The following is a 24,220-nucleotide window of genomic DNA, read 5'->3' as shown; positions in this document are numbered from 1 at the left end:
TCCGAAGGTGGTTTATTGAAGGGTGAGGGCTCTGGCATCCAGCATCAGCTACAACTGGATCTCTCCGAACGTCTGCTTCTCCACAAGCTTCACTTTGTACTTGCACTTGAACTTGGCTCTCTCCCCGAGCTCGATCATGTTTCTCCTCTGGAAGCTCTTGAACCGGTCACGGAGGATGTTGCCCGGGGGTTCGAGGTCCGGAGCGAGTCAGACAGCTCTGAGCTGAGCTGCACTTGGATGTCTGAGGCCTGATACTTGAGCTGCCCCAGCCTGCGGGGCTTGTTGCCCTCAGCGAGCCGCTGTGCCAGCCCCGTCAGCCACTGTGCCACCTGGGCCTCGGTCCCACGCAGCCTGAACAGCTCCTGGTGCCGCAGCCGGGCAGCCCGCACCGCGGCCTGTTGCACCCGCAGCATCCCGGCAGCCTTTTCCCGCCGACGCTGCTGCTCCCCTCTTCTTCTCCACAGTGGCCAGGTGGGCAGGTATGGCTGAGGCCTTGCCTCCTCCGGCCTGGTCATCTCCGGCCTGGTCTTGGGCCACCTCGGGTCCCTTGTCCTGGCCCTCGCCCAGCTCCCCCTCCCCATCTGACTCTTTTGGAAGTGCCTGGCACATCTCCTCAAAGGTCGACTCCTGGGGGGTGGCCTGCTCTGGGGTGGGCAGGGCCAGCTGCCCCTCCAGCTTCCCTGCCTCCTTCTGCCGCTGCAGGTCGACCTCTTGGGCTTCCCACAGCAGGGCCCGGTGGTCCTCAAAGGATGGGCTATGGGATGCTCAGGAAGGTGTCTCCTCCACAGCAGGCGCCTGGGATGGCCCGGTGTGGAGAGGCGGGGGCCCCTTCACGCCCCTCTTCTTGGTCTGCTCCAGGAAGAATGCGTCCTGGCCAGCCCACGGCCGCCCCGGAGGGTTGTCTTTGGCCCAGAGACCGTAGAAGGGCCGCTCCGCAGTGTCCTGGGGCCTGGGCTTGGCTTTGGCCACAGGAGCGCAGAGGAGTCGGGCCTGCGCCCTGCGCACCCCCGGGGCCGCGCGCCTGCTTTGCCAACTTCTCCCATAACTGCGCCTTCCCTCGAGCTTCTTGGCGGCGGGTACCTGGTGGGCTACGATGTCTTTGGGGACGGGGATCTTGGACGTGTTCTCTAAAAGGAGATCGGCCTGAAGGGGTTTCTTGAGGAGCAGTGACCTCTTCTGGCCTTTGGTCCTGCTCTTGTTCAGCCCTCTGCCCTTGGAGCCAGGGTCCACAGAAGAGTTTTCATCGGGGGCCTCCGGACACCGAGACTCCGCGCCCCCTGCGCTCCCGCAGCCGCACGTCCTCAAGAACCGATCAACGTGCAGCCCCAGCGGCGCGTTTCTTATTCCTCGGGCCTCGCCGCGGCCTCAGCCCGGGTCCACCGAGGGGGCCGCAGCCCCAGGAAGCCGGGGCGCGTCGCTTTGCGCTTTTGCGCCGAGCTGGCCGCTACCACCGCGGCTTCCTGCCACCGTCTTGTTGAAAAAAAAAAAAAAAAAAGCCGTCTGCGTTTCTCTATTAATGCTTTACATAAGATCCAGCCGCAGACTGGTAACACATAATTAATTTTGAGGTGGTGATGAGCATAAATGCCATTTCAAAATACCTGCAATACTGTAATGTGATACAAAAATATATGTGATTTCTGTTGGTAACAAAACCATAGTTATGACTGATATCACTGGTTTATTGCTATTGTCATAATTGAAGGAAATACTAAATTTATATATAGCTAGAGGTTAGTGGAAATAATGTGATTCCCCCCCCCCCCCATCCAAGTTCAGTGACTCCAAGCTGAGGGCCTCTGAGCCCGAGAATCAGGGCAGAGCTCCGGAGAGGGGCCCAGCTCCAGTCCTCAGACTTAACCCTTTGCGGGGGCGGGGTGGAGCCTCTGGCCCTTGGGTTTTATCTTCCTACTCTTTCTCCCTGACTCTTTTTCAGCTTCTCTTATTTCTGTCCCTGTCCCTGTCTCTCTCCACCCCTCCACCCCCCATCTCTGTTTCTGTGTTTCTGTTTGGGTGTCTTTTCTTCTTTGCCTTCCTGCCTTGCTCTGAATGTATTTCTGTCTCTCTTTACTGAATCTTCTCGTGATTTTCTTTGCATGCCTATCTCTTTTTCTGCCTCTGCCTGTCTCTGTCTCTCTGTACCTCTGCTGCGTCGGTGCCTCTCTGTGTATCCCTGTAATCTGTCCCTGAGAAGACAGGGCAGACACAGGGGATGCCGGTGGCCTGTGTACAGTGGAGCAAAACGAACTCTTCAAATCTAGGGTCATTGGGAGCTAGATGAGGGAGTGTCCCTGGGCCTCACGCTCTGGCCAGGGAGGCAGGGTCTTTCCTTCCGCACCCCCTCTTCCATTCTCAGCCTTCTTAAGGGCAGAAACAGGTCAAGACAGAGATAAGTGAGAACAAAGACAGGGAGCTGAGCCCTCCCAGGCTTCTGAAGACAAGGGCTGAAGCCTCTGTGACCCTGAACTTGTGTCTCTGGCTCTTTCTGAAACTCCACCCTGTGGAGCTGTGGGCCAGGAATCCAGTTGTTGAGGCTGTCCTCTGTCTTCCTGCAAGCCTGGGGAAGGGAGAGAGTACTGACCAGGCCTTATATGAGGGTGCAGATGTCAGCCCTGTCACTTAATGAATGGTCAGGAGGGAGGTCAGGGGCCTCAAGGCAGGGGAGTATGGGATTCTGAGATTGATCTTTTCTCTGAATATTTAAGAATGGGGTAGAGAACCAGGTCAATGTTCCCTTGGGGGGAGGTATGCCTCCTAAGATGATTTGGATGAGGGGAAGGCTGTTGGTCTGAGAAACTGGGGACAGAGACTGGTCACGAATGTCCTGAAAGAGTTAAAGTCATCTTAGGAAGAGATGGCGGGGGGAATGGTAGTGTGTGAGGTGAGCCAGTTCACAGGAATGAAAGTGCGGCTGGCTGGGCGGCTAAGGTCCCCTGGAAGGGCTTCTCTCGGCAGCTGTCTCGGGTCCCGCTCCTTAGCCAGGTCTCCTTCATACTCACTGTCCAAGGAGTCCACCTACAGCAAGATAAGCCATGTGAGGCTGAGCCGGGACTCACACCAGGGACAGCCCTGGCTGGTAATCTGGGCTGGGCTGTCTTGCCTGCTTTGGGCTATCGTCTCTGACTCTTTCAGGGCCTGATGGGCAAAGGGCACTAGGAAGGGACCCTTTACAAACCTTAACCCTGGGCCCCACCAGTTCCCTTTGGCCAGAGAGACTGCATTACTGACCATCAGCATCTAATGTCTCTGCTCTGGTCTAATCCCAGTATAAACTGCATGGCTCACGTGACCTGGGGTGTGCATGGAATTACAGTTTAAAAATAAGGCCCTGCCCAGAAACCAAAGAGAATGGACAGGTTCTCCAGCATCTCATCTCAAAAGACCTCATAGCCTACAGCAGCACTTCTGTGTGGCTCACAAACCTCAGTTTCTGGGATGTCTCTCTCCTCAATACCTCGTCTCTCCCCTTAACACTCCGTCTCCCCCCTCAACGCCCTGTCTCCCCCCTCAGAACCCCTCTCCCCATAGCCAGCCCGGTCTTTCTCTGTCCCATGTTCTTCACTGTGCAGTTTGATTCAGCCTCTGTGGGCCTTTGCAGGGAAGGAGAGTAAGAAGGAACATGACATTAGTCAGCCTTCACCCCAACACACAGGGCAGAAGGGAGTTAGCAGAGGGAGAGGCGGAGGGAATTTTCCACTGGCCCCTTCCATCTGTCTCTTTGTTGCCCCCCCCCCCAACCTTCGCCTACCACAGCCACTCAGGAGACCACTTCATTCACCCAAAGGTGATGGGATGGTGTAGTAATTAAGAGCGAAGTCTCCAAAGTCAAATCCTGACCCCACCTCTTCCAGCTATGTGACCTGAGCCAAGTTACTTAATCTCTCTAAATTTCCTTTGCTGCAAAACAGAGATGACAATAGTGCCTACCGCACAGGGTTGTGGTGAAGATTAATCCATGGAAATACATGGATATGTGGAAAAGGGCTCGATGCACCATAGTGTTCGATAAATATTTCCCAGCCCTTGTTACTTTTTTTACCAGTCACTTCCATGGTGTCTCTGGATTAAGACCAGCTTGCCTATTAACCCATCATCAGGGTACCTTCCATGATTTTGTTTTAATCAATCATGCCATGGCCTCTTATTGTCAAATTAGACCACACTGTACTCATTGTAGTTCTACCAAGGTCGCCGGTTGTCACCTTGTGAGTTCCACCACTTTCGTCACTCATACAATTTCCTGTTACCCTTGCAACTCCTGATCACCTCCATTGTCTCTGGGGCCTCCAGGTCTCACTCCTTCTCCTGCCTTCTCTCTCTGGGTGTAGAGGGCACAGCCATCACCCACATGGCCCTGATGACATGGGCAGTCGAGGTAGGGGTGGGCTTTGAGGAGTATGTTTCTTGCAGGAAGAAGCACTTTCATTCAATCATGAGAATATGAAAATATTTTTATTGAGCATCTCTTCTGGGCCAACCACTGCTCAAGGAGTTAGAGATATAGCAATTCAGCAGAAGCAGACTGTGGAGAGCGTGGTGTGCTAGGGGAGTGAGACGTTTACAAAAAACCCCAAAATAGGTGTATAATTACACACTGAGATGAGTGTTTTAAAAGGAAGCTCTATCAGAACATAACAGAGAGGAAGATGACTTAGCCTATGGGTTTGGGAAGACTTCTCGAGGAAGCTGTGCTTAAGCTGAGATCATAAAGATGGGTAGGAGTTCATCAAGGGTGGGATGGAAGGCATTCTAGGCAGAAAAACCACAAGTGCAAAGGTCCTGAGGTGAGTAAGAGAGACAGAGCAAAGAGAGGGGAAGTTTGGGGCCAGCTGAGATTAAGGGACCTCAGGACCAGGCCATTCAGACCCTTGTAGTCCTTGGCTGGGATTTGGTCTCCAGTCCAAGAAGAGTTTAAGATGGGGATTTTAGAAAGGTGGCTGCATGGAGTTTGGTTAGGATCAGCACCCCCTTCCCACCCTCAATTTCCCAGGTGAGTAGATTGTGCCAGCTCTCCCCCTCACACACACCCCACCACCCCAGCTTCCCTCCATGCAGCCCCTCCCCAACGCCCCTCTCAAATTTTTTGTGAGGATGAGGTCATCTTGGGGGATAGGACAGAGTTTGAGGCCTGGAAGCCTCCTTTATCCTGGAGGCTGGGGAGGAACAAACACAGAAGGCCTCGCTTCCACCCATCCCCACCCCAACTGCAGTCCAGTCTCCTTCCATCCTAGGCTGTTGATGTGGGCTGTATCTACGAGAAGACATTTTTATACAATTTTACTGCAAGACGTTTTATGAAGGGCATCTAGACCTGTTGCTACCACTGACTCCCCTGGGGCCTGGAGCAGGTTACCCCTTCTTAGGTCTCAGTTCCCCTGTGCATAAAGCTAACGGGCAGGGATCTAATTCCAGCGTGGTGACTATAGTTAACAATGCTGTATTGTACACTTGAAATTTGCTAAGAGAGTAGATCTTAAATGTTCTCACCACACACGCAAGAAAATGGTAATTATGTGAACTGATGGATGTGTTACCTAATTTCATTGTGGTCATCACTGCACAACATATGTGTATATCAAATCATTACACTGTATTCTTTAAATTCATACAATTTTATTTGTTAATTATACCTCAATAAAGCTAGACAAAATTTTAACCTCAATGGGAAGCGCTGTCCAGTAGAACTCTCTGCAATAATAGACGTGTTCTCTGTCTCTACTGTCCAATATGTGGCCATTGAGACATTGAAATGCGGTTGATGAGTCGCTGAGTTACTTTATTTTACTTTGTTATAATTAATTTAAACTTAAAGAACCACGTGTAACTAGTGGCTCCCGTACTGAACAGCCCAGGCAAGTCTTAAACTTTTATGAGAATCTGATGACCGTTACAGACTCCTCCTTAGAAAAATATCCACACACTCTATAACAGATGGGACCTCATCTACTCTGCCCCTTTCTCTGCCTTGAAAATGTTAGGAAAAGTGGGGCCTTGACTGGAAATAGAAAACTGACTGGGATGGCCCCAGAAACTAGCAGACCGCAGTTTTGAGCTGGACTTCTGCCCCAGCCCTGTGCACTCACCACACATCTAAAGTCAGGGTGGTGAACAGCAGAGCAGGTGCAGGAGTGACATTAAAGATGCTTGTTCCCAGTATCTGGCTGAACTTCCTCCTGCCCTGCCTGCCTGCAAATCACCAAACTGCCACTGAGCTTGTCCCTCCTGGGGCACACATCTCCATTGGAGTGTGAGGCTATGCTCTGGAGATGGCCTGTGCCATGGCCTGCAGTGTTTATGAGCTGGGGTATTAGGAGTAACCAAAGGTGGGAGACCTGCGCCAGAAGGGGGTTCCCTCAGCCCCAGTCCAGCCCCTCCTGTCCTTGCACTGGAAAAGGGCACAGTCACTGTTCCTTCTGCCTGGTCCCCAGTAACACTCACTCACTCCTGATATTTCACGGTCCAGATCTGAGGCTCAGACACCCAGGAATATGGAAGTCTGACAAGGCTCAGAACTCTCTCCCAGTCCTTCACTGATGGGTGTGTCCGCTCAAGTGGGGGGAGGCGATATTGTCTTCACTTCGGACCTCCAGGACCCAGCCACTCCTTCCCAGAAAGCTCCCTGTAGTGACCCATTTATAGGGGATAACTTTCACTGAGACTTAACTTTCCACCCTTTGCACTCCTCTCCCTTCCTGTCCCCGTCTGCCCGCTCATCCTTCATCTCTCAGATGTCTACCCTCTTGGTCCCCCATCTGGAAAATAGTTGGTTGGTCCCTGTCTCCCTGAGGTCTCTGCTTCTTTGGCTTCAGGAGTGGTGCTGGTGTAGATTCAGGCTCCAGCAGTGACCATGGTGTGGGACACACAGGGAGAGACAGCGCTCAGAAACCCCTTGTCGCCTGGCCTGTGTGGCTCAGCGGTTGAGCATTGCCCTATGATCCAGGAGATCCCGGATTGATTCCCAGTCAGGGCACATGCCAGGGTTGCAGGCTCCATGCCCAGTGGGGAGGCGTGCAGGAGGCAGCTGATCAATGACTCTCATCCCTGATGTTTTCTCTCTCTCTCCCTCTCCCTTCCTCTCTCTGAAATCAATAAAGATATATTAAAAGGAAGGAAGGAAGGAAGGAAGGAAGGAAGGAAGGAAGGAAGGAAGGAAGGAAGGAAGGAAGGAAGGAAAGAAGGAAGGAAGGAAGGAAGTCCTCTTCTTAGGTCCTCTAGAAGCCAGGTCCTCTTTAGGTCCTCTTGTGGCCAGGGTTCTGGTGAAAGCCCAGGGGGCTGAAGGTGAGGAAAGGGAAATACAGGCAGGGAAGACGCAGGGCAAGGTGGAGCAATGCCTTACCGTCCTGCCTGCACTTCCAACGGGCCACAGTGAGACACTGCACAGAGAGACATAAGCACGCTGTGCAGCCAAAGCATGTGCTCACGTGGTGGGACTTCTCTGGAAGCTGCAAGGAGGTAGCCCACAGCTGCCACCCACAACCTACTCCCAAGGGTCAGGGTTCACCCCAAGGTCCTGGGTTTTGTCATCCAGCCCTTGGTAGCACTGGAATACCAGATACCACATTGCACAGTGTGTGGTCTTTCATCTAAGTCTGAAAGTAGAGGGTCAGCATCAGAGAGCAAGGAGGTAGTCAAGGCATTGGAGAAGAAAGGTTTGCTTCTCAGTGTGGTTGGTCCACACCCCATGCCACTCACACCCGTCCATTATATCTGACTTCTCTACCACAACATGGGGCCTCTGGGGTTTGTGTGTGTGTGTGTTTGGGTTTTGTTTTGTTTTTTTCAAACATGTCATAACTTTTTTTCTCAAAAAGGGAGGGACAGTCCACTGTAAACAGTCCCTTTCCAGATAGAGCTAGATGTGATCTCGAGGAAGATAAAAACAAGATGGCAATGAAGCAAGCCACAGCCCGCCCTGCTGCAGCTGGCCTTGAGTCTGTAATTGATAGTATCTCTGTCCTTCTCTTACCCTCAGCTAGCCCTTTGCAGATCTGGGCTATTTGCCTGAACTGCAAATAGCCCAGATCTGCAAAGACTTTCATCCCAAGAGATCTGATCCATGTGTTACCTGCCCTTTGGGGATTGTCATTGGTGAGGTTGTCTGTTGTCAATTACTCCTGGGTGGGAGGTTCTAAGAGATGCCCAGTGACCCCCTGGCTGGGTCCAGACATCCCCTCCCCTGACTTCCTTGTATCTACCTGCATCTATCTACAGCCCTGGCTCCTCATGGCAATCGGGATCGATGGCCATGACCAATGCAGTTATGCTTTTTTTTTTTTACTATTGGTCCACTGGCATGAGCAAGTGGCAGCACAGCTTCCAGTTTAGTAGAAACATTGCTGTGTGCCCTGGTGCAAGTTCTCTCTCCCTGAGACCTAGGACCTCTAACTGGCAGATCCTAAAGATTTGGGGACAGGAAGCAAAAATTGTGCAAATCTGAGAGCCAGATGGGCCACTTCCATTTCTACATTGTTTCCTATAGTTTTGAGGGTCAGGGGACACAGTGCTAATTCAAAACAAACATCATGTCTAGGGGTTCAGGGCCCAAATCTAAGGGTGTCGCGCTCCTGCTGGAATCTTCTGAGAATTCAACAGGCTGCTTCTGGGAGATGAGGTACAATGGAGTCTGACCAAGGAATCTGCTGATCACTGTCCCATAATTACCGCATGCCATATACAAAAGTTAAGTCAAAGTAGACCAAAGACATAAATGTAAGAGCTGAAAGCTAAAGACTTAGATGACCCCATTACTGTCCTGTCTTTGCGGAGGCACAGTGGACAAGGAACACCGGCCCAAATCCTGAGCACTCACTGTCCCCTCCAGGGTGGAAGGAATGGGTTCAGTATAATCCAGCTGCCACCAGGAGTTTGGCTGCTCTTCTAAGGAAGAGAGCAGGACTAAGGGGTCTGTGTAGGTCTCCATGTAGGCAGCTGAGCCTTCAGAGATAGCTCAGCCTTGATGGGGGAGCGGGGATGCTCTTGGCCCTTACATCACCCCCATCCTTGGCACCGTGACCACTCTCTGTTCAAGGGCTATTGTGCAGGCATTTGTGGGGGGGACAGGAGATTCACCCACCTGATGAGTCATTCTATCTGCCTGGTTCAGAGCTTCCTGGCAGTGGATGCTTTGCTGTGTTTACTTGAGACCTGGAGGCTTGCACACTCAGGTGCCCACTCCCAGAAGTCTATCCACACACCCCCTTTGTGCCTTCCAGCTCCTGAGCAACCAGCCAAGCCATTCACTACTTCCCAGGAATCAGGGAATATCCACCCCTCAGGCCACCTCTACTTCTACACAAAGCTGATGACCGAGTGCACTGTTCAAAGCTCTGCAAGCTGGATGGGACTTCCCTTCACCACTGTCCTTTAGGGTCACCCCAAGAGGGCTGTGATGTAGCACAGTCACTTCAACAACTATCACACTGATCATCTGTGAACCGGGCCTGAGTCCCATCCTTGTCTATCAGTTGGTCACAGGGAATCTGAGAAGCCACACAAGGCTTGTGACCCAGTATCTCCCTCCACTCCTATCTGCCTGGGACTTCCTCTCTATTCCTGACTCACTGTGAAGCGGCCCCTCACCGCTCTGGCCTTCAGTCTCCTTTCACACCCTTGCCAGACCAGGCCAGATGAGAGCTGGGTGCTACTTCCTTCTAGGCCCTGGGGGCAGGGTGCCACCTTCCCAAGGCCTTAACATCCTCACAGCAGTAACAGTATGATAACATCAGCAGTAGCTCCTGCTGATAACAAAATAACATCAGCAGTGCCCTTCATGTGCCAGGTCATGCGTTAATAAGCAGGGCCAAGACTAGGGCGAAAAGAATGAAGAACCTAGGACACGCACGAACTTTAAGGAGGTCTCTGTGCTCTGCGAGTCCTGTCTTTAAATTTTGCAACCTAGGCCCCTCACTTGCTTTTCTCTAGTCCTGACCCTATTAATAAGCTCTTAGCATGTTATGTCCTTTCATGTTCACAAGTAAATAGTGTCACCCCTACTTAACAGAAGAGGAAACTGATTCAGAGGTTAACTTGCCGAAGTCCCACTGTCAGTGCTGGCACAGCCCTGTTTTTCTGACTTTAAAGCCTAAGCTCTTCATCACTCGCCTGTACCTGAGTCCCAGGGAGGCCCCTGCTGGAGATCCTCGGGAAAGTCGCAATCCCAAGGCCCATGCAGACGGGAGGTTGCAGGACCAGCTTCCACCACATGCTTCCTCCGCAGAGGCGAGGTGGACACGGGTTTTGCGCAGAGTTTTGCGCAGGCCGCCGGGGGAAGGGCCTGGGCCAGAGCCCACAGGAAGGGGTCGCCTTCCCGAATGTGCCCACTAGATGGCGCCCCAACACCGAGCCACTGAGCTCCGGAGGCCAAGTAGGCGGCCCCAGGGGTGAAACGCAGAGCGAGACGCCCGGTTCCCCTCCAGCCAGCATTTCCCAGGGCCCAGGGCTTGGGGCTCCCGAACCAGGCCTGGGCCTGGGCCTTCCTTTCGGGCGCTGCCCACAGACAGACCCAGGGCCCAAACCTCCCTCCGCTCTCCTGATTTCTGAATTCCCCTAACCCTTTCCTGCTGCCCTCAGGGAATGGGTACTTGGGGGAGAAGCTCCCTGTTTCCCCCTGGAAACTGCCTCGTGGCAGTGTGCCCAGAGCCTCCCCTGGCCTCCACAGCGCTGCCTCTTCCCTCTGCTCCCTCCCCGAATTCCCCAGGCCCTCCTGTCACTCCCACCCTCTTCAGCTTCTGCCAGTCTACAAGGCAGGAACCATTAAGGCCGATTCCACAGATTTGGTGATGCAAATACATGCAAATATATGCAAATAGCCATGTAAAGGAGGCTTGCCGCTGTGGTTCTAAGTGGCTGTCACAGCTTCTCTGACACCTGTTCTGAGAGACAACTGCCCTGCCCCCTCCTGCTCAGGCATCTATCTGCTATTTGCCCTCCTCCAAGATTCTGGCTCTGACTCCCTTTCCTTCCCGGACCCTGGTTGGTTTCTGGTTCTAAAGAATGCTTGGGGTCTTCTCTCCAGACTCCCTAGAGGGAGCAAGGGGGAAGGCACATCTTACTGGGCTCAGACTTTGGCATCTGAAAATTACACCATTTCCTGGCTGTGTGGCCACGGAAAAGCAGTTGAATTCCTCTGAGCCTCCGTTTCATTAGTGGGATGGGAATAACGATAGTGCTCACCTCCTAAGGCCCCCTTTGTAAAGATTCCACGTGATACTGCATGAAAAGCGCTTTGAACACAGGAAGCGTGTTGGCTGTTTACGTTATGATTACCACTGACCCCGCTGGTCATCATATTCTGAGGCCTTGGGCTTGCAGACAGGTATGCAGATGACACCGCTTGGCTGTGCGCACATGTGGACTCAGCCCTGTGCATGCATGTGCGCACATGCATGCACAGCTGACAGCCTCACGGACTAGTGAGGCGCATGCTTGGGTACACACACACTCAGAAACACACACAGGAGGAGGCTGTGGGAGGTGGAATCTGAGTCATCGGGACCAGAGCTGTGGGTGGTGCTTTTGTCCTGATTTCCGGTGCTCCACGCTCCATTTTGAACAAGGAAATGTATGGGGGATGGCACATCCTAGCTTCCAAGTGAAGGGCCAGTGTGTGGGCCCCTTTCTTGCATTAGCCCCCTCCCCAGGCCTGCTATCATCCTGGTCCCAACCCAGCTCTGTGTCATCTGGGTTTCTCCTTCGTCTGACCTTGCCCTCAGCTCCACTAAATCCCCACAGGTGGGGCAGGACAGGCCCACTGGGGCCTTGACATCATAGCGTAGGTCCTCGATGACATCATAGAGCTAGTGGTACCTGCTCCCTGGAGGACACCCTGGGAACTTCGTGAGTGTAGTGGGGACGGAGGTCAGAGAAAGGTGACATTGGTGGTAGTTAAGAGCCCTTAATTGGGAAGGAGGTAGACCCAAGTTCAACTAAGTCCTGGCTCTGTGTGACCTTTTATAATTTCCTTAACCTCTTTGGGTTTTAATTTCTTTACCAGTAGAATGAACTCTGTTATACATAACTCAGGGGTTTTGTGCCTTTTCACAGAGATAATGCACATAAACATGTACTTCATTCACTGCTGTGTGGACTGAAGGTTCATATGTGGTCATTGTTTTGGATGATGCTCATTAAAGGTGAGAGCAGATCTTCTGGGAAGCAGTTTCATCTCATTCCCTGGAAACCCCCCCCCCCCATACCACTCAGGCCAGGAGGGAAGAAGAGAGGCAGAGCCGCCTGCTATATGGGGTCACAGAGGGCTACCTTCTGGGTCAGTGTAGGTTGGGATATTACCAGGCACTTACATGTGTCTCTGGAGCCAGGTTCAATCAGCTTTTTTTCTCTGACTGGGAGATGATTGGTCAAGATGGGACAGAGTCTTGAAAGTCCTTTCCTTGAAAGGAAACACTGCCATTTACTGTGAACCTACTATGTGTGAGGCACCATGCTGGGTGCTGCTCCACAGGAGCCCTTTTCACCCACACAACAACCTTGTGAAATAGGTGCCAGCATCCCCAATGTACAAGACAAGAAGAAAGTGAGTGACTTGTCCAAGGACACACAGAGGACAAACAGAGAAACTGGGATTCAGATTGAATCCCATTCCAGACTTTGTACCTTACCACATACATCAGTGTTTTTGAGTATCAGTTCCTTGGATGTGCAGGGGGAGGGGTCTCCTTGTCTCAGGTCAGTCCCTTGAGGGCCTTGTGGGCAATGGCAGAGCTGCTGTGAGCTAGTTAATCTACTGAAAGTGTCCCCAGGTGTGTGCACTTGGCTTCCAGCCAGAGGTTATATGACATCAGGGAAGGGACACAGGTGCACGGGACACAGGTGCATGTAGGTCGAGGGTGGGGGAGGCAGCCTAGACACCTGCTGAAGACTCAGCCCTGTGCTGGTAGGTGGGTGGGTGAGGAGGGGGAAGCAGCAGATGGACGGGTCAGGGTGGGGGCAGGGATGCTGAGCTGGCTCTGAAGCCCAAGGTGACTCGAGAATCTGCCAGGAAGAGGAAAGTGTGAAGGAGAAGGAAGGAGAGGATGGGAGGTGAGCTGTAGTGGAAGAGAAACTGAGGCAGCCCAGGGAAAGGACTGTGGGTCGGGGAGGTTGACCGAGAATGGGTAGGTGTACAGGCTCTGGGGTCAGATGACACAGGCTCTTAGCCCAACTTTAATGGCAAAAACTGTCTTTTAGTTTCCTCAGCTGCAAACCAGGGTACAAATAAGGCCTCCCGAGAGCCTCTAATCCTCCACCATTAGCATCTAAACTTCACTTTGGCCTAGCTGCTGACTAGCAGCCACAAGAACCTCAATCGCCGTAGGGCCCAGGAGGGGCTAGCTTTAGAAGGCTCCAGAGACTTCCCACCCCAGTCTAAGCGATGGTCACCTTTTCCTCTGGCTCCAGGTCTATAGGCCTGCATAGTAGGGGCTCCAAGAATATTCACTGAAAAAATGAAATGAACAGTACATGTCCAGTGGCTGGTACATTGTTCAATAATTGCACCTTAACTGATTTAATGTCAGCAAATGTTTCTGGAGCATCCACCCTGCGCTTAGCAAATAAGACCCAGTCCCTCCCCTCATGATCTCACAGATCAGTGGGTGAAGAGTTTAAGGTGGCAATGAGTGTTCCTGGGGTGACTTCAGGGGCATTCCCAAACCAAGGCCCAGAGGAAAAGGTGGCCAATATTTGCAGGAAAAAACGTGTGTGGTTAGGCTGGGTTGGGGAGGAGGCCCCTGGAGCCCTCGGAAGCAGGCCTTTCCCGGCCCCAGCAGTGATTAAAGTCCTTGTGGCTGGTTCCTCGGCAGCCAGGCCGGAAGAGAAAGCCCTTAATTAACAAGCTGGCACTCACACAACCACATGCCAGCAGCCCAAGTGCAGGGATAGCTGTCTGTCAGTCGTAGCTGCCGGTGGAATTTTTTAGACAGCTGGGCTCAAGCCGGGAAATGAATATAAGTTACATTTCTATGCATCGTTGTTCGTGGTGGTAAAAAAAATTAATCAGTGACATAGCTGTGACACATACTCATTTAAGAGTCTACAGAGAAATGTTCATTTGTCAGAGGCAGCAAAGAAGAGATTATGTGTCAGCTGGGGAGGGGTGAAATATTTATACAATGGCTAATAAACACCGGTGTGTAAGGGGGTCAATTGATTGTGTCAGCGGCCACATGACAAATACACCATTGAGCAGCAATGGGCACTACCCCTGTGCCCGGGGGCTCCATTCTGATGACAAATACACAACGTGTTACTGTTACCGCTCCCCGCCGAGCGCCCGCTCAGCCCTCTTTGCCGGCTGGGCGACTGCAGATTGCTAGGAAGCAGGACTCCCATGGAAGCTGCCTACCCCCAACTTCATTAAGTTGAACTCGAAGTTGGTAAATGACTCCCCAAATGCCAAAACAGCTGCAAAAGACATTTCTTTGTGTGTGTGCTGATTTTTAAAATTTCCCATTTCTGTATTTCAGAAGGCCTGGAAAATCACTGGCCTTGCTTGCTGCCTCCACCAAGATCGCACACCAGTTGCTCCCAGTACAACCTCGGCCTGCCCCTAGCTTCACACCCTATGCACTGGGCAGGGGTCTTTGTCCAGGCAGCCCTACTGCAGATCTGACCTCTTTCCCTGTTCTCACGCTGAGGCCAAGGCACAACTTGTTCCCATGTTGCAGTTAAAGGTTCTTATACCTTTGTGGGCACACTGGTCTTTCTGGGCCTGAACCCCTACCTACCATTGCCTAAGGGGACAGCAGTCTGGTTGATGAGACACATGTCATCCCCAAGTCCCTGCCTCTTGCCCCCCTCCATGGGCAGCCCACCTGGAGCAGTGAGACTGGTCATCAAGCTGCCCAGAAGGAGAAGCATCTCGTTATCAGCAATGACCACCGCTAGTTTCTGAGCCCTGGTCAGGTGTCAGGCCCTGTGTCAAGCACTCCACATGCATCATTTCGTTAAATCTTAACACAAGCTCTGGGGTAGGTCTAATGATCGGTGTAGTAGTATAGGTGAGGAAACCAAAGCCCAGAGAGGTGACTTGTCTGAGGCCCAAGGTTCCATAGGTGGGGGGTAGGATTCCACCCAAGCAGGACTCTGGAACACAGCCCTCTGGGTCCTGATTTTGCTTGTCTCACCATGTTGGAGCCATGTGTTTCATGGTTAACACCTGGAAATTTTAATCCCCAAGCTTAAAAAATTTAGATTCTAAGAGATCAATTCGTAAATCTAGAAGATTGTAAACTTCTGGAGGCAGGGACTGTGTCTCAGACTCTGCTCACAGCATTCACTTCAGAAAAAAACTTGACTGATTCTAATGCTCATCTTAACTGGGGCAGGTAGAGCCACTCTCAATCCCTGAGTGCCCCATACCAGCCCAGCTCAGAGGGACCCCCTCCCTTCTCTGCACTGCTCCCAGCCAGGAGTCTGCTGTCAGTTCCTGTAATGTTCCTAAGACATCCAACATCCAAGGTCATTTGATTTGGGATGGGATGACACTCTGAGAAAACAGTTGCAGATGAAATATCACACATATCTGTGGATGTGGAAATTACAGAGAAGCACACCTTGCAACTTGTTTTTACTTTTTAAAATGAGATTCCTTCCTTACAAAGTGGTATCCACATTAGCTCTCCCATTGCAGAACTGTTAATAATGAGAGTATTAATGCTAGTGATGATAATATAGGCTGCATTTATAATATGCTAAGTGTATTGTATAATCTTCACACCCCCATTTTACAGATGAGAAAACTGAGAACTAGAGAAATTAAGTAATTTGCCCAAGGACACATAGCTATTAGGAGCAGAGATTTGAAGCTAGGTGGCCATCCACAGAGCCCCTAGACTCTTACCCATTAAGGCCTGAGTTCATTCCCATGGCACCCAGCCCAGAGCCTGGTTTCAGCCATATTTAACTCTAGCTCCACAGCTAGTCTTGATCTCTTTTGCCTCTTTGTCTTTGCAGGTGCTGTTCCCATTGTCTAGAACGCTCTTCCTTCTGCCTGCTCTCAGATGGGTACCTCCTTGAGGACCACTGGGGGAAAGCTTTGGTTTTCATATCTTACTCCATCCACAAACTCCTTCCCATCCCCACCCCCAGTCTCCAAAGTCTCCCCTAAACTCGGCTAAGAGTGCCCTTGAAGGTAGCCCTCCCACATCCCCACAGCCTGCATGGCTGGATCCAAGGGTCTAGAATAAGAAGTGACTGAGAACGATCTTGTACTAGAGTGAACAGTGTTCCAGTACCGGCTCCACCCTCCACACAGCCTCCACAGCATTCTTAACACAGGCCTGACAGGTCACTACATGCCACATGGCTCTTTCCAACACAGTACAAGCCTCACCTCTCTCTTACCTCCAGCCAAACTGTCTCACTCATGGGGTCCCTGAACAAGTGCTGTCCTGTCTAGCTCTTTGTGCTTGAAAAAATTTCCCTCCTTCTTTCTCTGCTGTCTGCCCCCCCTTCATCTTTCAAGATTTATCTTGGGGATGCCTTCCTCCAGGAAGCCCTCTCAGGTTTCTCCAGCCTGGGCTACCTACTTTAGAGCAGAAGATTGGGCCACTGTCCGTTGTACTATTCCTCACATCAAACACAAAGAAAGGCTTCAGTGAATGTTTGCCAAATGGATGTGTGAATGAATGAGTGACTTGGGAGTACAGCTAGCCACAGAAAAGAGGATCTCTAAAAATCCCAGACTTTAAGGAGGAGCCTCAATTAAGCCAGGGAGACCTTAAGGATAGGGGTTAAAGTCAGATTGTCCAAACAGACCAGCATTTTGTCTTGGATCAGAATGGCCTGTGTGACCCCAGGCAAGTTACTTAACATCTCTGAGCTTTGGCACCCAATCTGTAACATGGGTGCTAATAATAGGTATTGACAGTATCATAAGGCTGTGTTGGGAGTTTGAATGAGATAACATAATTCAAGTTATATATATATATGTTTCACAACTATTTGTTGTTGCCATTGGAATGGGCAGAAGAGCTGAGAGGGTTTGTGCTATATGGGCAACTCCAGGATCCTGGGCAAGAGGATAAGTAATTGCCATGGACTGTTAGGAACCAATGTCCTGGGCCCATCTTTGGTCTCCACAAGCTGTGTTACCTTAGACAAGATTCTTCCCTCTCTGAGTCTTGGTTTTCTTCTCTACAAAATAAGGACATTAATTTCCTTCCCAGCAACTACCCAATAGGATTATTGTGGGAGATCATATGAGATAATATATGTGAAAAAGCTTTGAAATGTGTTCAGGGCTGTATAAATGCGAAGGATTATGCTTATCTACAGGCAGTTTGTAGGGACTTAATTATTAGTCAGCATTCACAGGCACCAAAGCTTTGGCACAGCTCTGCAAATATTCCCTTGGTAGCTCCTTTAATAGGAAGGGTCCTGTGGAGAAACTGAGACTGGCTTGTCAGAATGTGTCCAGAGGGCTTTGACAGTGGAGAGAGGTCAGGGAGGTGGCACTGAGATTGGACAGCACTGTTAGTTGCATCCCGGGCCTATACCCGGTTCCAGGGCCTCCATCTCCCCTTGCAGAGGTGGGAGCCTGCAGACAGGGAGCAGACACTCCTTGGTTTCAGCTGTGAAGTGCTTCAGATGCTGCCAGGGGCGGCTCTGCTGGGTTTGCTCCTGGCAGCTCCTCAGGCTGGAGGAGCTGGAGTCAGGCAGCAGCAGCCAGCAATGACTCGGCATTTGCTAGGCCTGGCTGGCTGGTGAGGGGAGAGAGGTGTCCAGCCTCACTGTGTCTGTAGACCCAGAGCTGTGTTCTTTGTAAGGTGTAAAGGAGGTGGATCCAGGGTGCCCAGGGCCAGGCCTGCCCTCAGGAACTCAGAGCAGGCACTACTCTTCATCAGGGAGGGGCAATCGAGGCTGAAGGGGCCCAGCCAGTGGGGTGCCCCAGGAGCCAGGGCATGGCCTGGGAGTGGGTGGCTGTGGAGGAAGGAGATTGAAGGAAGAGAAGTTGGAGAGCAAAGACCCTGTCAGAGATACCAGAAGTCATTTCTCTGCAGATGGGGAAGGAGGGTCAGTGGGAGGGGCTAAAACAGGAGCATGGAGTCCCAGTGCCATCCATCCATTCATTCACTTGTTCACAATATGTCTTGAGCACCGACTACATGTTGGGTAACTGATGATAGAGGAGTAAACAAGAAAGAGCTGTCCCTGGCTTGTGGAGTTATGTCTAGCAAAGGAAACAGACACCAAACACACCCATTTCCCAGGGAAGTGCAAGAGACTTCAGGAGTTGAGACTAAAGGCTCTTCCCAGCCTCTGCAGCAGGAGGGCTTTTCCTGAGAAGTGAGGTTTGAGCTGAGACCAGAATTAGTCAGCTAGAATGGGGGTGGGTTCAATTTAATTCAATTCAACTAATATTTACTGATCATTCACTTTTGATGAACCAATAGATCAAGTCTCTGTCCCCAAGAGGTTAGAGTTTGAAGAGAAAAGTGTCCCAGGAAGAAGGAACTGCATGTCTAAGGCAGAGGCAAGAGGGGCCCAGTATTCTGTAGGAGCCACAGGGAGCTCTGGTAAGAAGGGCAGGAGAGGTAAGGGACAAGGTGGGGACAGAAGACACACCCAGGCTGTGGAGGGCATTGGGGCTTGTCTTAGGGCACTGAACTAGCTGCTCAGACCGTCCCCATTTTGAAAGGCCACTCTCAGGTATCCATTGGCACCAGGGCAGATGAAAAGTCACATATGGGTACTTTTGTCCCACATTCCTTGCTGTTAGGCCAGGTATGCAGGCAACAAGGGTGTATCCAGGCTGCATGTCTAAACAGCTGTCAGACTGAGCATGTCAGTGACCCCACACAGGAGTAACTGAATATATGTGTCGGCCTCACTCCTCCGCAGACCTTTATTAGCGTCACTGAGCTGGCCGTGGACCAACAGTAGTCCTCACATGGGCCTGGTGTCTCTGTCCCTTGAGTTTCACAACAGATCTGTCCAAGAAGCAGAGCCAGTACTACTACTCCCAGTTACAGACAATGACATTAATAACAATAGATGACATTGAGTGTTCTCTGTGTAAAGACGGGGTGCATACACAATCTCATTAAATATCCTCAGTAAACACCCCCATTGTACAGAAGAGGAGAGATGAAGTAATTGCCCAAGGGCATACAGCTTGTAAATAGCAGAGCTGGGACCAGAACCCTGTTTTCCTGGCCTCCTGGCCTGACCTCTTGTCCCTGTCCCAGGCCATCTCACCTCTCCTTATCTCCTTTCACCTGTCCTTTTGGAGCTGTAAAACTGCCTAAGCAGACAGTAACACAGTACTGCTGGAGCAGCCCGATCTCCTGAGCTCAAATGGTGAGCTTTGCCCCTTCATACTCACACCCCTACACCCTGGCTGCACCCTCACCTTGCAGGGCAGTGCCCCTGAAATCCTGAGTATCTGATGCCTGAATACTGCAGGCCTCTGCCCACAGCCAGCACTGGTGCGCCCCTAAATCTTCCCAGACCTCTCCTGCCTCCATCTCAGAGCCTCACTTGATCAGAACAGTCAGGAGAGGCCAGGATCGATGTGCAGAAAACTCAGTAATAATCCCTGCGCAGGCAGCCAGGCTTCTGTATAAAGACAGATTAAAAACTCATCCGGTTGAGATGAGGAAATAATTCAGCTGGTTGGCCACAGTGGGAAAGCCTGGGGCTGCAGGTGCTCGTGGTGGGTACATGTGAGGGGGTGCCAGGGAACGGAGCAGCTCCTGGCCTAGGGAATCTGTACCCCCCACACACACCTTAGTGTCACCCCCAGAGCCACCTTCCTTTGCTGCCTGCCTTGAAGCCAAGGCTGACAAATCCCAGTCCCCGGGGAGCAGTGAGAGGGAGGCAGGCTGGGGGAAGCCAGAGCACAGTTGCTGCCTAGCTCCACACCCTGGTTTATTTCCTCCACAGCGCTGAAATGATTTTGTTCATTTATTTGTTTACTTGTGTGCTGTCTCCTCACCTAGATTATAAGACCCACGAGGCCTGGGGACTTGTCTGTGCTATGTACTGCAGTGTCCTCAGCACAGAGTAGGGTCTTCCTAATAACTGTTGAGTCAATGAATGCATAGGTTGGAACCCCGGTTCTTGCTACTCACGTCGAGCTGTACGATCTCGCTGGGTCTCTGTCCCCTTTGCTGAAAAATGGGCACGGTAGTATCCTCCAAAGGAGGTCTCAGCCCAGCGCCTGACTGTTAAATTGATTGGAGAAGAACATGGAAAGCGTGACTGACTCCTGACGCGCCATCAGGGGGCGCCCTTGTGCAAGGCGCTGGGCGTGCTGCCTCCTCCGCAGGCTCGCGGGTGAGCGCCTCCAAGGCCGCCCCCATCCCCCGGCCTCCCATCTTTGGGGGGGTCTTACGTCCTCCCCTCTAAGACCGGTTCGCACGCCCACCCCCACTCAGTGCGCGTTCCCGCTGCGGGACGGTCTCTGCAGCCCTGTGTCCCCTCCCCCTCGCCCGGTCCCGACTCCTTCCACCCACGCGGCTCCATATGCTGGGAAGAACCTCCCACTGCCCATCTGGTGAGCCGCTTCCCCGTCCCCATTCCCCGTTCCGCCGCCGTCCTCTCCTCCGGGAAGCCGGTCGTGATTGAGGCGAGGAGGAGGGGGGACCTCCCAGGCGGCCGCCTTCCATTCCCCATTCCTCCAGCCACCCGGCTTTGGGGCAGTGCCCAGTGCAGGCGACCCCCGGGGCCAAGCTCTGAACCTCGAGTCGGGACGTGCGAACAGATGCGCGCTAGACCCTGCGTGCGCTTCAGACCGCCGGCGAGCCTGCCCGGGGGTGGCGGGGCCTGGCCGACCCCCTCGCGTCAGGCTCTCTGGCTGCGGGGACAGGGGACACGAGGGGCGCGGGGGGAGGGGCAGAGGGGCAGCTCCGCGGGCCGGCTGCTCACAAGTGCCAGCTCCCGGGGTCATCGCTTCAGCGCAGTCGGCCGAGGGAGCCGGCCGGGGACGCAGGAACCGGGGCGAGAGAGCCGCTGTCGCCAGGGGGCAGACGCGGGGCCCGGGAAGCCCTGCGCGCAGGGAAACAGCCTGCGTTTCTCGCCCGAAGGACCGTTTTCATCTCGCGGATTGATTATGGCTGTGCGTGTGTGTGTGGTGGGGACGGGGGCGTTGTTAGTTTTTAAAAAACGTACCTTGCTTGTCTAATGAATGTTTGATTGCACCTACCTCCGGAGGCTGTTTTAATGAAAGGTGAAGGCTCCGAGGGGGAAATAAATAAATAAAGGATCGGCCCGTCCCTCCGCACCCCCCACCCCCCGCCCAACAGCAACTCTCCATCCCCAGCTGTCTTCTGAAGCCTGTGCCCTCGCGGAAGAATTCTGTTCCCGTTTGAATGTTCCCATGTAAATGCTGCTGCTCTCCCGAGGAAATCGCACGGGTCCATCGGTCACTCTCGGGGCTTTTATTAAAGGCTTGAAGGGGAGCTCGGGAAGCTGGGGGGGGGGCGGGGGCGGGAGACACACCACCTTCCTCTCCCGCTGAAATCTGGACTGCGGATCTGCTCGCTGGTTGAGCCAGTGCCCATTCTGTGCCAGGCCTTGCGCTGAAAGCCATGGACACGGAGAAAGCAGGCACAGGTTAATGCCAATGACATCAGTGCAATTCAGCAACTATTTGTGTAGCATCCCAGTACCCTGTTTTGACCTTGGGGAACTTAACCTCTGAGAGCCAATTTTTCTCACCTGTAAAATGGAGGTAATGAGCATGTTTATATCATACATGCATTGGGAGGATTACATGGAATAGTGCATGTACAGTGCTTAGTACTGTGCCTGGCCCAAGGTAAGCACTCAATAAATGCTAGCTATTATTATTATCTATGAAGCTAGCTGTGTAGGGGCTGTGAGAAGGCGAAGCAGCGAGAAGGCAAAGACCTAGGCATTTATTAGAGAGTGGCTACAAAGCACACCCTTCTTAGAGGTAGAATGTCTGAATTTGAACTCGGTACCATTCATCTATCAACAGAAAATCACTGAGTGCCTAGGTACCGGACACTGTTCTAGGCTTTGTGGATACAGCTGGGAGACAGGTAGACTTGGCCTCTGTGCACAGAAAGCTCATGCCTAGTAGGGGATATAGCAGGTCCCTAAACAGGCCCTTAGGTGGCAGGGTGGGCAGAAACACAGCAGATACAGGCAGCTGTGTTTCCCGGAGCAGGGCTACCACATCCTAACTGGCTTCCCAGAGGAAGGCAATTCAGCCAGACAAAGGAGTGGAGGGTGGGGGAGAGGGGTGGGGGAGGGATGGGAGGGAGAATGTTCTAGGCACATGGAACTCCTCTTGGAAGGCACAGAGGTTAAGAGAATGAGCTCACGGCAGAATAGAACTGAAACTTGAATCTCTCACGCTGGTCAAAGAAACAGCTTTGGGATCGAATGCTTGGATTCAAATCCTGGATCTGCTATTTACCAGTTGTTATTTAATCTTGGCCAAGTTATTTAATCTCTCTGTGCCTTAGTTTCCTCTTCTGCAAAATGGGTATGTTCATAATAAGGGGTTAAAAATAGTACCCCTTTCATTGAATTGTTGTGGAGAATGAATGAGATGACTTCTGTACAGGGCTTAGCCCAGGCCTGGCAGGAGGTCACCATTCAACAACTGCTAAACAGTAAATTATTCACTGTTGCTGAAGATTAGATCACAGCATGGGGAGGTGAGTAGGGGTTCAGATTATGAAGGACCTTATAATACATGTTAAGGAGTTTCGACAAACATAAGAGCAATGAGAAACTAGTGGAGTGACAAGATCAAATCTGCAGTCATCCTTGGCGTCATTCCTGACTCCTCTCTTTCACGCTCCACATCCAATTCATTTAGTAAATATTGTCAGCTCTACCTTCATAAATCATCTGGTGCCTGACCACTTTTTACCACTTCCACAGCCACCACCCTAGCCCAAGCCATCAGCATTGCCGCAGTGTCCTCCTAACTGGTCTTCCAGATTCTACCCTTGTCCCCCCACAGTCTATTCTCCATGACGCACCTAGAGGGATCCTGTTAAAATGTAAATCATATCATGTCACTCTCCTGCTCAAACCGTCCAATAACTCTACGTCTCACTGAGAGTCAAAGTCAGTCTTTAAAATGGCCTGCAAACCCTGCAAGGCGAGGCCTCCTGCCAAATCTCTTCCTCTCCTATTTCCCTAGCCTTGCTGGTCTCTGTGCACTTCCTCAGGCATGAACTTGCCAAGCACAACCCCAGCTGAGGACTTTGCCCTTGCTGTTCCATCTGCCTGGAACAGCCCCAGGCGTGGTGAGGCTCACTCCCTCACTTCCTTCAGAGGTCTACTCAGTGAGGGCTTCCTTCCCTGTCCCCATAAATAACAAGCCTCTCTCCGGCCTAAGCACTCCTTGTTTCCCTCCTCTGCTTTTTTTCTTTTCATGACAGTTATTGCTCTCTAGATACTATATATTTATTTGATATTTCTTACTGGTCCTCCACCTCCTCATTGGACTATAAGCTTCATGAGGGCAAGAGCTTTTTTATTTTTTTATTTTTAATTTTTAATTTATCTTTATTGTTGAGAGTATTACAGGTATCCCATTTCCCCCCCCAACTGATCCCCTCCACTTCTCTCCCACCCCCTTCCTAGGCCTTCACCCCATTATTAACTGTGTCCATGGGTTATGCATATATGCATATAACTTCTTTGGTTAATCTCTTCCCACCCTTCACCCCCCTTCCCTCTTTCCTCTGAGATATGATCATCTGTTGCATGTGTCAATGTCTCTGGATCTATTTAGTTAGTCAGATTCTTTTGTTCATTAGCTTCTTCTTAAAGAAGACCCTTCAACTTTTCCTGTAGCACTGGTCTGGTGGTGATGAACTCTTTTAGCTTTTTCTTATTTGTGAAGCTCTTTATTTGACCTTCAATTCTAAATGATAGCTTTGCAGGGTAGAGCAATCTTGGTTGTAGTTCCATGTTTTTCATCACTTTGAATATTCCTTGCCACTCCCTTCTGGCCTGCAAAGTCTCTGTTGAGAAATCAGCTGACAGTCGTATGGGTGCTCCCTTATAGGTAACTAATTCCTTTTCTCTTGCTGCTTTTAAGATTCTCTCTTTGTCTTTAACCTTTGGCATTTTAATTATGATGTGTCTTGCTGTGGGCCTCTTTGGATTACTCTTGTTTGGGACCCTCTGTGCTTCCTGGACTTGTAAGTCTATTTCTTTCCCCAGGTAGGGGAAGTTTTCTGTAATTATTTTTTCAAATAGGTTTTCAATTCCTTGGTCTCTTTCTTCC

The 24,220-nt window shown here is 51.6% G+C and overlaps 1 pseudogene across 1 annotated transcript; it reads right to left on the bottom strand.

Moving 5' to 3' along the window:
* On the bottom strand, positions 1–8,920 carry LOC308555641 (ribosome biogenesis protein NOP53 pseudogene; annotated as a pseudogene). The gene is made up of 3 exons: positions 8,810–8,920; positions 2,896–3,015; positions 1–1,470 (listed from the first exon to the last, which is right to left on the bottom strand). The product of its transcript is annotated as a ribosome biogenesis protein NOP53 pseudogene (transcript).
* Between the last annotated feature and the right edge of the window lie 15,300 nt (positions 8,921–24,220).

Source organism: Miniopterus schreibersii (genome assembly GCF_964146895.1).
Source record: "Miniopterus schreibersii genome assembly, chromosome: 4".
NCBI classification, from domain to species: Eukaryota; Metazoa; Chordata; class Mammalia; order Chiroptera; family Miniopteridae; genus Miniopterus; species Miniopterus schreibersii.
The sequence above is the reverse complement of the archived record's forward strand: the minus strand, read 5'-3'. Positions and strand labels throughout refer to the sequence as shown.